This window comes from Python bivittatus, unplaced genomic scaffold (genome assembly GCF_059951505.1).
Source record: "Python bivittatus isolate LINGU-HERP-01145 unplaced genomic scaffold, Pbiv_v1 ctg000480_np1212, whole genome shotgun sequence".
NCBI classification, from domain to species: domain Eukaryota; kingdom Metazoa; phylum Chordata; class Lepidosauria; order Squamata; family Pythonidae; genus Python; species Python bivittatus.
Window position 1 is genome coordinate 61721945 of NW_028277075.1, and position 13189 is coordinate 61735133.

General features: G+C 40.4%; 1 long non-coding RNA gene across 1 annotated transcript; it reads right to left on the minus strand.

Annotated features, from left to right (window-relative positions):
• Positions 1-354: 354 nt before the first annotated feature.
• LOC148214993 (uncharacterized) lies at positions 355-10578 on the minus strand. Its single transcript, XR_015797118.1, has 3 exons — positions 4876-10578; positions 4102-4152; positions 355-704 (listed from the first exon to the last, which is right to left on the minus strand). It is a non-coding gene; the product is annotated as an uncharacterized LOC148214993 (long non-coding RNA).
• Between the last annotated feature and the right edge of the window lie 2611 nt (positions 10579-13189).

Here is a 13189-nt window from a genome sequence, read left to right on the forward strand (position 1 = left end):
CTACAGCCTATCTGATCTGCAATTCCCAAGCACTGAACTGTTTATCCAGTTCATGGTGCATCCCTGTTGCCTGCAGCCAATTGCAGATAGCAGACACCTTCACCCTTTTCTTACCCATACACCTGGGAATCTGCAACTTATACACAATACTTCCATCCAATCATGGCATATCCTGAGCTAATCCCTTTCTGAGGTCAAAGGTCACATGCCAATTTCCAGCAGGAAACAAGCTGCACTTTCTTCCTCCCTCCCTTTGCCACAAGCAAGCATGTGTTCATCTCTATGTATGTGTACTTGCAGGGTGTCTTGTTGAACATTTCTCCTGAGGTGCTGCAAATATGAATATTGCAGAAGTGGAGGAGCAGTTATGGGGTGCTTTCAACTGAAAAATTATTCTCAAGTAATAATCAGATCCATTGATAAGCCAGAAAAGGCTCTTCCTCTGCATAGTATCATATTAGCTTTACTGATGGAATTTCTTTCCATAGCTAAAAGGCCAGTGGTAGTTTCATACTGACATTCCTGGCATTTTCTCTGTATTCTGATCATCCAGGGATTGTGGGCCTGCCAGTATGACTGATAGGAGGAGATTAGTGAAGACTGACATTGGTCCATCTGCAGAAGTTTCACCATGCTAGTTCATATATACAAATTGTGGAAACTGTGTGAGGCTAAGATGTATTCTTCACAGTCAGCCCTTTGAGCTAGGCAAGAACAGGAAACAAGAGTCACTAAGAGTTTTAGAATGCACTAGACAACCTGTGACCCATTGGATCACAATTTCAGAGATATTTCCTTATCAAAACAGAGAAACAGAATGACCATGGGTGGACAAAAAAGCAGTGGGAGTGTGAGCAACTTCCGACTTGCTGCCAGCTTCCCCATTGACTTTGCTTGTGGGAAGCTGACAAGGAGCATTAGAAATCTTCCTTCCTTCCTTCCTTCCTTCCTTCCTTCCTTCCTTCCTTCCTTCCTTCCTTCCTTCCTTCCTTCCTTCCTTCCTTCCTTCCTTCCCTCCCCTCCCCTCCCCTTCCTCCCTTCCCCCTTCCTTCCTTCCCCTCCCCTCCCCCTTCCTTCCTTCTCCCCTTCCTTCCTTCTCCCCTCCCCTCCCCTTCCCCTTCCCCTTCCCCTTCCCTTCCCCTCCCTTCATTTCCACATATAATATAGGCTTGTGCCATTTGGCCTCCCCTCACGACCCTCAGGCGAGCCCCGGTGAAGCTGTCTCCTCCTCCTCCTTCTCCTCGTTGGCCTGCCACTTTGCTGGGGGGAGGTAGAACCAAGGGAGCTGCAGTCTGTGAGGAAAACTGTACCCCCACTTCCCATTCCAGTATGTCCCCAAGGGCCCCTCCCTTGAGGGAGGAAGAGGGCTCACCCATGAACCACTGGCATCCCACAGCCAGCCCTATCTTGCCAGCAGGCATCTAAGTTACTCCCTCGTCTTTCTTTCACTGCCAACTGCTGTTAAGACATTTCAAATTTCTGCTTCATTTCCAAAGCAGCCAATTGCTGCTCACCTGTCAGGCCTTGTCACCAGCCAATTGGGTACAGGGGACAGAGGAAGGTGGGAAAGAGGTCAGGAATACGCCCATGACAATCAAGTGACCTGGGCTGATTGCTGCAGAATAGTGCTGAAGCAGCCACAAATTTCCCAAATTTCAATCCCATGGGAGTAATGGGTCCTGGAATTTGGACACATTCTGTAAGTTAACCCATTTGAGGTACCTTGGTTCAAAAATTGTTGCCCTATGACACACCGTTTTGCCCAGTTGAATGTTATTGACAGGAGAGTTTTAGTAGTATATAGATTTTAACGCAATTAGGGTATTGTAATAGAATCTTAAAGAACCCTCTCTACTTCAGCTTATACCTAACACAATCAAGGCAGAATCGTTTTAGTCTCTTTCTTTCTCATACTTTCTACTTTCCCAGAACTCAGATATGTTTTCTGTAATGCCATTTTTATTCCTTCTTCTATGAAGACAGATATTCTACTATGCAGAGTGAATTAAACTACTGTCCTAGCTATAAAGCCCTTTCTTATACATGCATGTGCGTATACATACATGCATGCATGCATTTTATACTGCCATACTTCCCAAAGTCTCATTTTTATTTACTCCGGGCTCTTAAATCAGTGAAGCCACAGCAATGTCCATCTGGGGGGTCTTGAGGAGGTCTAACAGTGACTGCAGGAAGATGTAGAAGTTGGAGGCAAGGGAAATATAACCCCTCAATACCCCTCAAGCCACCCACTCAGATTCAAAAACTTGGTTAAATGTCTTAGGAAACAGGAAGCATGTGGCAGGGCTATTAGCTACAGGAATACTTATGGGTCCATCAAGGTTGTGTGTGGACAGATAGCTCTGGATCCTTCAGGATTAGCATCTTGCAGACTTTCATGATTAGTTGTAGAAACTCTGCTTTTTGAAAAATCCTGCTGGATTTAGGGATTGGGTGTTGGACCTGTTCCTTATCTAAGGACAAGTCTCTCTCTCTCTGACTGATCCTGTTGGGCACCATTGTATGCTGAATAAGGAAGCGACTGGAAATCTCTCCCTCAGTTGGGGATATGACTCTTCTCTCTATAGCATCAGCCTGGTGCTCACCTGAAGAGGAGGCAACTGATAAAGAGGAAAGAGGATGGGGATTGGTGCTGTTTTCCCCCACCCCCATCCTTATGTCTCCTTCCTGTGGGCTCTGCTGCCCAGGGAAACCCAAGATACTTCCAACTTTTTTCCTCCTGTTTGGGGCAGATGGTCAGCTAAAGGACCTGCTTCCAGAGTGGCCATGGTCCAATCAGATATCTCAGCACCATCTCAGGAATGTGGGATGGATGGAGAGTTCAAGGGGGAGATTGTACCTGGCAGAGCCATTGTAAGAATCCCGTTGCTGCTGTTTCCCCAGTGAAGCAGGGGGAATGGGCAGCCAGTGAAGCCAGCTTCTGCTCCCTCTGGTCCCTAGGCTGCCTAATGCCATAGAGGAGCAATGACAAGCTTGCCAGGAGCTTCAAGAAGCACACGGTTCATGACTGATGGCTCAACAAAGTTCATTGTTTTCTTGGTGGGAACATAGCAGTGAGATGAGGGGTCACATTGCCGGGCTGTTGAGGTCCAGTGCTGTTGCTTAGCCTCAGCCATTGGAGAGAACAAAGCACTGGGCTGCGACAACAGCCACCATGTTTATTTCAAATACCACTTATCATACATAAATGGTATCCAAGGGAAATCCTGAATGAAGATGATTTGGGAGACTGTTGGCACCTGTAAAATGCCAGTCTCCATTATAATTTAGCTTAAAATGATTTTTTTTTTAAGTAAAAGTAGAATAGTATGTGGGATATAGTAAATGGCCCATAAGTGTCCACAGAAACTATGTTAAGGGCTGCCATGGATCCACATATTGTGCTATTATTTTATTGAATAAACCATGAATGGGTAGTTCACACACTGCATTAAGACAAGACCCATTGTTTACAAACTACAGTTGATTGGTTCACATATTGTCTCAGCCAAAACCAAATTAATCAAATTAGAAGGATTTCTGAGTTAGCAGTTTATAGCATCATCCATCCATCCATCATTGTGGCAATATAAAGCCTGTCTGCACAAGTGATTAATTGCCACAGTGGTGATTGTCTGTTCTGTGGCTTAATGCAATGTGTGAACACAGTCAATGTACAACTAATCATTGCAGGAACTCAAACACTAGATCAGACGGGGTAGTTCTCACATTGTTTGATTACAAAGGAAGTCACAAATATTTGCTAGGAATCCTGGGAATTGGAGTTCCAGTGCAGAGGGCCTGGTAGGAGATAATTGCTTTAAAAGGTTCATGAAGTACATACAAATGATACATAGAAGCAGTGGCTGAGTTTCTTTTAGCTTGATTGTAGCACTGTAGAGCATGTTTCAAACTCAGAAATCTTGTTAAACAGAAAATAAAGCCACTATAAACAAGTATTTGGCCAGGGTTGAAATTGGGGCTTCTTTTGATTACACTTTTATTTCTGTTCCTCACTGCTCAATTAGTATGTCTTGACCCTTTAAACAAGGTGACTGATTTTAGAAAATAAAAAACAAACTTATTTGCTCAATACTGTACCTTATCAGTTGTTTTCAAAAATGTTTTAATAACTTAATGGCTTAAGATATGCTGTAAAAACAAAGAAATAATTATTAACAGGAGTGGGTCTGCTTGGCAATCCCAACAAGTTAAAAAACAAAAATTCTTATATGGATGAAAACAGCTCACTGAGAAACTAAGCATTCAGTTAAAAGAAAATCAAGCTCCTAGACTGTATGAAATCTCTGGAAACCATATGAGGTCCAACATGATTGCTAGAGGTTGGTGAGCATGGCTTCTGGATCCTAATAATGCTTTGATTAAATAAACACACACACTTTGTGATAGCTCTGATATAATAAGCAACTTATAAACTGAATATATAAAAAGCCACAAGAATATAAAGTATGCTTAATTTACATAATTAATATATATATTGTAGAAATCAGGTTTTTAAGCATAAAATCATAACTCCTAGCACTCATTTTCTTGTTTGTTTGTTTGTTTGTTTATATAGCCACCCATCTTGCCAATTCAGACTCTGGGTGGTGAATATAAGATTAAAAGCAACAAAAGGAAATCACAGAAATAACAGTATAATACAATAAGTACATAATGATACACTCTATCCCAGTGTTTTTCAAACTTGGCAACTTTAAGATGTGTGGACTTCCACTCCCAGAATTTCCCATGCTGGCTGGGGACTTCTGGAAGTTGAAGTCCACACATCTTAAGATGGCCAAGTTTGAAAAACACTGCTCTAATCAAATCCATATAACAAATCATTCTAGAAAATCACATTGATGGGCTCACCCAACCTCCAGATCCCACGCTCAGGGGAACATCTAGGTTTTCAAGGATTTACAAAATGTCAGCATGATCGGGGCCAAGCAAATCTTAGAGGATATGGTGTTCCAATGGGCAGGTGCTGCGACAGAGAAGGCACACGTTCTGGGTCCCATCAGATGGCATCATCCTTGTTAGAAGTACAGAAAGTGATTACATGGGAGAAATTCATAATTTAGTTGAGTCACATTTTCAGACCTAAGGTTATAAGTTTCTTCCAAACAGATTGTTTTACAAGCACAAAGTACAGATTTGATCTAGACATATTCATATGCAAAGTTCATCTACTGAAGTAAATGAAAATTTAGGCAGTCACTGATTTTAAATGCTCTGTGAATTATTTGGTTCACATATCACATTATCTCCTGGTTTAACCATGCTTTATTTCATAAACCACAACTGACTAGGTCCACACAACTCACTAAACTACGAGTCATGATTTATTTATTGATGTATTTGTATTAGATTTATATTGTACGTTCTTTCAAGAATTCAAGGCTGCATACATAGTGCTCCGTTCTATTTTCCCCACAACAACCCTGTGAGGTATGTTGGTCTGAGAGAAGATGACTGTCCCAAGTCAACCAGTTAGTTTCCATGGCTCAGGAGGGATAAAAACCTGGGTTTCTCTGCTCGTAATCTTACCTATTAGAAAGCATAATGGTTTCCTTTGCCAGAGGCTAAGTGATCCAAGCCTATGGCTGTCTCTTCTACTTTAGTATTTGGTGAGCCTCCTTAATAAAATGCTTGGTACCATAACTGTTCAGCCCAAGCAAAGAGCAAATCAGTTTTGTATCACCCTATCTGTGAATTATTTTTCCAACCATTCCCACCACTAAAAGAAAATCTCTTTTAAGATTAATGAACATATGCAAGTATTTATTAATATATTAAGCACTTCAAGTCCCTATGGCTTCACTAAAGCAATTGATTTATTTATTGAAAAGATTTGTATGGCCGCCCATCTTAAAACACAGCTCCGGGTGGCTTACAACAACAATAAAAAGCCAAGTAAGTCAAAAAGGCAGGGTTATCTGTCTGGGAGGGTGGGGGGTGGGGGCAAAGGAGTCAAGGTGGCAGCTATAACTGCACAGTCAAAGCCTCACCCCTTTTTACATGTTTCACATGCACAATACATGTAAAAAGGACAGGGTTTCAGTCACAGGTACCATCTTGACTCCCGGTGCTCCCTTACCCCTGGCCCCCAATGCTCCTGCAGGAAGGAGAAGCAAACAGTTGTGTTCTAAGCCTCAAGAGAAATGAGAATGGAACAAGGAGCTTTGCCTAAACCTTTCAAGTTCCAAACCATTTTCCACTTCTGAGTTCTGCTCACTCATGCATTCTGGCCCTTTCAGGTTCATATACAGAAAAAAAATCCATAATGCAAAATGGTCTTGATATGCAAACATCACTTTTGTATTTGATTCTTTGGTGCCCTCCCAGAATGGATGGCAGACTTACTTAATTTCTCTTTCCTGGTGGGCAAAACCCAGTTCATACATTCCTATGAACTCCTCATACAGCTGTGGCACAGAGACCTCTAATGCTTTTAAAGAGGTATTTTTCTATATGAACCAGAAGATTAAATAAAGCCTCTTATCGATGTTCATATTTCTGTTTTAATAACTGTTAAACATCCATGGCTGATGGGGAGCTTGCAAGTTCCCTAATGAATTATCTCTTTCAGGGCCACAAGAACCAGAAAAGAACTTCTCTTGTAGGTCATAATTGGATGTTTCAAAATCAATGAAGTCTTACGTGTAAACCAGACAAATTTCAGGCAGCAACAAAGCTAATTGGCAGGCTCCCCCTTCCCTTCCCCTTCAGGTGAAAACAGCTTCAATAGCAAAGGAAAAGTCTGTGCCCTGTCCCCTTCCCCTTCCTTCTCCCCCTTTTGCAGCCATAAGTAACATCTGCAGAATGAAACCAATCAAAGCCAGATGTGGAAAAGGTCACTTATTATGACTAGGAAGTGTATTATTAAAATAATAAAGGGGAGGGGATGATAAAACAAATGAAACAGAAGAAAACGCAGCATAAATGCAAAACAGGCCAACCAAACCATATGCAATCAACCCCCTTTCAACGGATCCTCACGCATTTCATGGAATTTGAAGGCTTCTCAACTTGTTCTGATGATTTACATCAGAGGGACCAAACTAATTGCATATTTGCCATTGCCTCTTGGATTGCATGCTCAAAACAAGCCATGGTGGCTAGATTGCTGCAATACTTAACTGCCAAATAATCTGCTAATTATTGCCCTTTAATACCAGGTGAGAAGAAATTGAGGTCAATTTGATCATGCCAGGATACAGTTTCCAGCATTCCTCATTGTTGGTCAAGATAACTGGAACTGCTGGGAGTTACAGTATCTGGTCATTATCTTAATTTTGGTAATCGTACAGAGGGTTTTCCCTCCTAGCAAATGTTTTTTCCCTTGTGAACGGTGTTGTGCAATTCTTGAGGTAGAAGTAAAGCTTTGCTTCAGCTATGCTACTTTCAGCACCTTCAAAAGAGGGAGGGCAAAGAGGAAAATTGGCTGAATAAAAAGAGGCATGATGCTGCGGTCAGATTGATGGGAAAGTGTTGGCTATACATTTCTTGGCTATAGCCTCTGAAGAGGTTTGGGACAACATAGGTCTAAATCCAGCTCCCCCTGACTCAGATAGCCTATTTGTTGGCTGAATCATTCATCCAACCTGCTTGCTGGAGTGGCCCAGTTTTGCTACATCCTGGTGCCTGGCCTGCTACAGTGTCTCTGAAGTGGGTAGGAGGGTTGCTGGAAATTGGTTCTGGTTGCTGGAAATTGGAAGAATAGGAAAGGAATTTGTTTCATTCCGCCACTATGAAACAGTTGGAAATGTGGGTAGGTAGGTAGTTAGAGGAAGGTTAAAGGAAGGAATTCATCCGGACATTGAGAAAAGATCAGATTCAGTTGTATGCTCAGTTAACATAATGTGGGACATGAAAAGTCCAGTATGGCTTGATCCTGCTTTGGGACCTGGGTCGACCTCTTATGCTATCCCTCACTAAATCACAATTAGTTGGGTTTGTACATTGAGCCAAATCATAAACCACAGTTTATAGTCCACAGAGGTTGGATTCACACAACACGCTAAGCCTAAACTAATTCATATAATATGGTTGGTTTGGCTTTAGTTTAGCCTATTCTGAGAACACAATCACACACAATTTTCTTCTCTTTACTTTAATCCTTTGACCATCTCTCTTTTCACCCTACCATTCCTGGCCTTCTGCCTCTACTTTCCCCAGGTTTTTACTCCTTCTTTCAAATGTTCTCTTAGATACTCCTAACCATAACCCAATCCCTCTCTAAGATTATCATAGAAGTGAGAGAAGATCTTTCAGCCTCCTGACTCTCTGTCAGGAAGATATAGTACTGTGGCGCTATTAATCAAAGACTATGTTTGCATGAACTGCATTACTTATGGTTAACTTAACCATGCATCTCTCAATTGGCCTAATGTTTTGAGTTCACATGACACCCTGAATCATGCCGCCTGGGTTCATGCAATATGCTAAACTAAAATGCAATTGGTTAGTTTGCAGTTCAGCATGTTATGCAATACTTCAACATAATCCCCACAAAATCTTGCTGTAAAGCAAATAGGACATTTGGGAAACATATTTGAGGTAACAAGAGAAAGGAATGGGGCAAGTGATATATATTTGCTAGCACTATGTGTTCCAAAATAACACCCACCATGTTTGACGGCAGAGTTCCTGGAGCCTGCTCCTAGCAAGAAATTTATCATATTTTCTCTTCCTAAGCCAAAGAAAGCAAAGGAAATGTCCAAATAGAAAATAAATGACTACCCGTGTGGGTGTACTTGTCCTTCAGTAGAATCAGGACCGATTAACTTCAGCAACGATAACCTCTAGTTCAGGTAGTCCATGGCAGTTAATCACCAGTGAGAGGGAGCTGGGGGACTAGGGTACTATTTCCCCCATAGTCTAAAATAAAGCCCGAGGCCGTACCAAATCCATGGTTTATAGCCAAGGAATATTCTGTGCAGGAAATATGAAGCAGTCTTCAATGGTAACAGCTAGGTTGTTATCAGAGGTTCAGGTCCTACTGCTATCTTTGAGCTTCTGTGTTTGAGATCAGGTCAAAAGCAGAATTTGTCATCTTATCTTCTAAACTCTTACAACTATAATGCAACCCTATGGAACAAGACTGTACAAGCATTTTTTCTTGATAAGAGCAGCACATGGCTTTGGAGTGTGGTTCCAGAGGACACACTCCCAAGGGTCAAGGAAAAGATCATGGCCAGGACAAAATGGAATTTGGTTTAAATATATTATATAAAATTAGTGCTGCTTATGTGTTTAGTAATTTCCTTTTACCATCAGATTAAAAACCCCAGTGTAACTTTCTGGTGGGCACCCCTTGAGTCTTGGGGCTTCCAATTATCTGCCTCTGATCCAGAGGATCAGAACATTAAAAGAAATGTAGGGTTTTGATTGCATGGTTGTCACTGCCACCTTGATATTTTTTGATTCTCTGAAGACCCCCTTGTTCTGATCTTTAGCTATACCCCAGTGTTTCTCAACCTCAGCAACTTTAAACTGTGTGAACTTCAACTCCCAGAATTCCCCAGCTGGCTAGGAATTCTGGGAGTTGAAGTCTACACAGCTTAAAGTTGTCACATTTGAGAAACACTGCTAGACACAAACACACGCATGTACATTGGCACATAGGTTTAGAAATATGTGTATAATATTTCTGAGCAAGAGAAATCATAAATTTTGAAGCATCTGTTTTATACACTGAGTCTGACCCTCTGCTCAGTGCAACAATGCAGTTGAAACCAGCCCCAACAAATGGCTATCTAGCCTCTTCTTGGTCATGTTGTGAGAGCCCACCACCTCTCCAGCTAATTGGTTCTGCTATTATTATTGCTGTTTGGATTTTTTTCCTAACATTATCCTGGAATCTGCCTTCATGAAATTTAAATTCTTTAATAGACCTGTGGGCCGGGATGAGATGCTTTCAAGTACTGGAAATATGTTATTATATTCCATTTCATTCCTTTTCTTTTCCAGGCTAAATATTCCCGGTTCCTTCACTCTCTGTGCCAGCCTTAGGGTCTGGTTCCCTGATCACCCTCCTTGCCCTTCTCTGAACTTGTTCCAATTTGTCTGAATCCTTCTCACAAAAGACACAATAGTCAAGGTGGGATCTAACCAATGCAGAATAAAGAGTAACTAATTCTCATTATTGGGACTGATCATACAGTCTAAAATTGCCATATTTGCAGTCAGATCACACTTTGGAGTCAATGACTATCCCAAGCTCTTTTTCACAAGCCAAGTCAGGTATCCCCCGTCCTATACCTATGCACTTTTTTATCTGTTAAATTTGTGATATTTTCAACTCCTTTCTCTCATCTGTCAATGATATTTTTAATTTCATTAAAATTTAAGTTTTATTTCTCTTTCTTAAGATGCTAGCTATCTGGCACACCTTGGTTTTTGTTTTGCAAATTTGTTAAGTATTCCCCTAGGTCACCATTGAAATCTTGAATAGTACAAAGCCCAGGACTGAAACTTATGGCCCTGCCCCTAAAACCTCACCCCAGTTTGATGAGGAATGATTGATGAGTGATCTTTGGGTACAGTTTTCAACCCTCATCTAGTTATCTGTTCTCCAACTTAATATCCAACTGCTGAATGTAAAATTTAACTTGCCATTTCTCTATCAAGATTTGCTAAAGGAATAAATAAGTTAACGAAATGTTGTTGCAAGTCAATTGTCAAATATAATAAAATGGTAGCATCACTGTGTGTATCATTGCATATCACCTGTCATCTCTTGACATATGTTGTCCATCTGGGAGATACTGACAAATACATGCCTATCAAATTCTGCATTCGTGTCATGTTTAATTCTTAATATATTGGAGGGCAGGGGTGGAACTGTGGACAAATGATTACTGCTTCTGAGAGCCAAATGTCAGATCCTGTTTAAATTACTAAGCATCAGACATTCACTGAACATTTGGCAAAACTCCCCCAAATTTGTGGAGGAAAAAAAAAAGATAATTTTGAGTGGCAATGAATTTCAGTTCTAAAATGAATTTCATAATGCTTTTTTTTTAGGACAATGGTTGCTTTTATTGCTATTTTATCAACCTGACCAAGTGATTAGTAGACAGTTTTTCTGTCAGGAATGGCTTCCCCATTTATTTATGGGACTTAATCAGTCTCTTGTTACCAACTGGCTCCATAAAAATGAATAGGGGCACTTCCATGCACAAAACTTTGGTGCATGCTCTGTGAAAGCTCTCCACATCAGGAATTTCTCTGTCTTCCTTTGTTCAGTCACATCTGACTTTTAGAGACTTTATACATTAGGGTCCCCCCCCCCTTCTTTCCACTGTTTCATAATTTTGTTTAATGTTTCTAGATTTAAACCAGTATCTTGCTTGATCATTTCTATCCAAGCTGTTGTTTGGCATCCTTCTTTTCTAGCACCTCCATCCATTTTTAGCATAATTGGTTTTTCTACATGAACATAGTAAGACAGCCTTAGTTTGGTAATCTTAGCTTCCAGTGATATTTCTGGCTTGATGTGGCCTGAAATCTCATTTGTTATTTTTCTGTCCAAGGTATGAGCAGTAGCTGTCTCCAAACCCATCAATTGAAAGGAGTCTAGTGTTCTTCTATATGCTTTTTAAAATTATCCAACTTTTACAACTGTAAGTTGTTATAGGAAAAACCATAGCATTTATTATTCTGCCCTTGGTATTAAGCCTGATGGCCTTACTTTTCCAGATCTTCCCCATGGTAGTCATTGCAGCACATCCAAGTGGTGGCTTCCATTTAATTTCTGGTCCAGTGTCTCCTGCTTGGTTAATTTTGAAACCAAAGAAAAGAGTCCTGGTTTGATTCAGTTTATTCATTGCCAGTTTTTTTCTTGATGTCACCATTTCTAGCAGTTGCCATTACTTTGCTTTTCTTGATGTTTTGATACAATCCGACCTTTTCAATTTCTGCCTTGAGTTTTAGGATCAGTTGTTTTATATCCTATTCATTTTCTGCCAGTAGAGTGGTGTCATCGGCATATTGTTAACGTTTCCACCACCAATTTTTCTTTCAATTTCCAATTCACGTTCAGAGTCCTCAAAACTGCCTCTGTATATAAATTGAAAAGAATTGGCAATAAGATAAATATGCCATTATGTCCAAGTCTTTCTTATTAACCGAACTGCTGATCTCTGATCATAAATGAAGTACTTATTAACTTATTAAAGTGTAGAAAGCATTTTGCTAAGGTTTTGCCCACATATCTATAGTTCAGTGTTATGAGCATGTATTTTTAACTAGCCAAAAAAACAGGTTTCTCAATACTTAAATCTGTTATAAAAGGCTTGCAATTTCCCTAGCCTGCCCTCCTCTTTTTCACAATACTTCCAATAAAAGCTTTGCATGCAAAACAGCTCCTCTTGCATCTGGCCTTTTCCCTAGCAAAGTAAACAACTTCTCCTGTCATGAAAAGCAAACAGCAAGCAAGTGGGCTGGGGTCAGAGAGAGAATAAAATATTTCTGCCATATTTACAATCAGAGTTCTTTTGTGATAGAACATAAACTCTGCTGAGGGTCTCTAAACCTTCCTTCCTTCCTTCCTTCCTTCCTTCCTTCCTTCCTTCCTTCCTTCCTTCCTTCCTTCCTTCCTTCCTTCCTTCTCACCTATCTTTAATCATATGGTACCCTATACATACACTTCTCATGAGCAAAAAAGAGGGTAGAAATCCATGTGTCCAAGTGAAATTTGTACTGTCTCTCTTAATTTGCTGTCTAGAACAGAGAGGAATGTTCCAAGCCAAATTCATTTTTAATTATTGATCTTTCAAATCAACTCTCTTTTTTTTCTCTAACACTGGAGTTGCTTACTAGGTGTACCAATTTTCTGAAACTGTAGGAGAGGTGTGTTAGTCAATGGTACCTATACATTACAAAATATTTGATAGCACCTTTTCAGACTAACAGATTTTATTAAAAGACATAAGCTTTCATGAACTACAGCTCACTTCAGATACAGCTAATAAAGTGAGCTATCGTTCATGAAAGGTTATACCTTTTAGTAAAATGTGTTCATCTGAAAAGGCACTACCAGGCTCCTTCTGATTTTCAACATTCTGAAAGAAATTAAAAGGCTTCATGAGTTATGTCTGCACACTGTGTAACTCAAATATGGAGCACAACAGAGAAATGATAGAAGGTTGTAGGGTAACATTCATATCTAAATTACACC